Genomic DNA, 1,410 nt, shown 5'->3' with positions numbered 1-1,410 from the left:
TCCCTAGAAACTCCAAAAGGTACACAGCCCTGCTGTCATGTTGGTTTTAGCTCAGTGAGTCCTATTTCAGATTTCTGCCTACAAAACAAGAAATCTGAGTTTGGTTTAAGCTGCTAAGTATCTGGTAAGTTGTTATAGGAGCAACAGGAAACTAATACAGATTTAGGGACCTGGATATTGGGTGCTGCCATAACAAACACCTAAAAATAGAGAAGTGACTTTGGAATTTGGCAGTGGGAAAATGTTAACAAATATTGGCTGCCACTCCATTCTTGCTGGTTCTTATACTCACTGATTATTGCAAAAAATTACTCTTCTCAACTTTTGATTGTTAAGCAGACTCCACTTGGCCTCTATTGTTTTACTTTATTTATTTATTTATTTTTTAGGTGAGGCAACTCTTGATTGACCTCACAGATTGCAAGAACCTTGTCAGTTTACAATCCCTTATTTATCTATCTATTATCTATCTATCTATCTATCTATTTATTTATTTGTTTGTTTTCATGCCTACAGCACCTGATCTTCCTAGGTGGTCTCCCATCCAAGTACAAACCAGGCCCGACCCTGCTTAACTTCCAAGATCAGATGGGTTCGGGCTTGTTCAGGGTAGCATGGCCATAGACAACCTCTATTGTTTAATGGTCTCATTATTTTCCTTTCAGAAAGCCAGGTTTTCCAATAGTCATTCTTGTCATTACAGGGATACAACTGAGTTATTTAAAAGTGCTTCGATTCTTTTAAACTTCGTTAGGCAGAATGAGAGTAGCCTTTAATTTAGGGCTAATGTTGCCCCTTTACTAAGGCAGTATCCTGCCATCATCCTGAGAGTTTACAAGATTTATTGTTGTGGCTGGTAGAAACATGAGCTATTCTAAGTTCTGTTTAAATCTTGAGGATTACTTAGCTTCGTTTCTTTTGGGTGGTTTTTCTCTCTCTGGAAATTTCTTCACACACATGTATTATGCTAATCATTACTCAAGTAAAGGTATGTGAGGGACCCTAGGCAGATTTGTGAAGACTTCTCTCTCACAATGGATCTCTATCCTCTCGGCATCTATTCTTGTGAATTCTTGCCACCTTGGCATCTCTGACCTCCCAACTCTCTCTCCTTATTCAGAGTGACTGCCAGACTCCACCTGGATCCCTTTGATACATCCTGGAAACTCTTTCCAGGCAATAAATTGGGAAAATATAAGACTTACTTTGTATCTCCACTCTCAGGCGTAACAGTCTTTCTTGTCTGATGTTTAATGTACAAAAACCATTGTTATATATGTTTTGCTTATTAAAAAAAAATGTTTTTAAGTAGAGAGGATAAATTGTATTCCTTTTGGTCATCTTGACCAAAAATAGAAATCAACATTTTTATTTTTAAAATTCTGTGTGTGTGTGTGCGTGTATATGTAA

At 37.4% G+C, this 1,410-nt stretch overlaps 1 pseudogene; it reads right to left on the bottom strand.

Annotated features, from left to right (window-relative positions):
* Positions 1–507: 507 nt before the first annotated feature.
* Positions 508–626, bottom strand: LOC112478833 (annotated as a pseudogene).
* Between the last annotated feature and the right edge of the window lie 784 nt (positions 627–1,410).

Source organism: Pteropus alecto, unplaced genomic scaffold, assembly GCF_000325575.1.
Source record: "Pteropus alecto unplaced genomic scaffold, ASM32557v1 scaffold22, whole genome shotgun sequence".
Classification (NCBI taxonomy): domain Eukaryota; kingdom Metazoa; phylum Chordata; class Mammalia; order Chiroptera; family Pteropodidae; genus Pteropus; species Pteropus alecto.
This window is presented reverse-complemented; position numbering and strand designations above follow the sequence as displayed.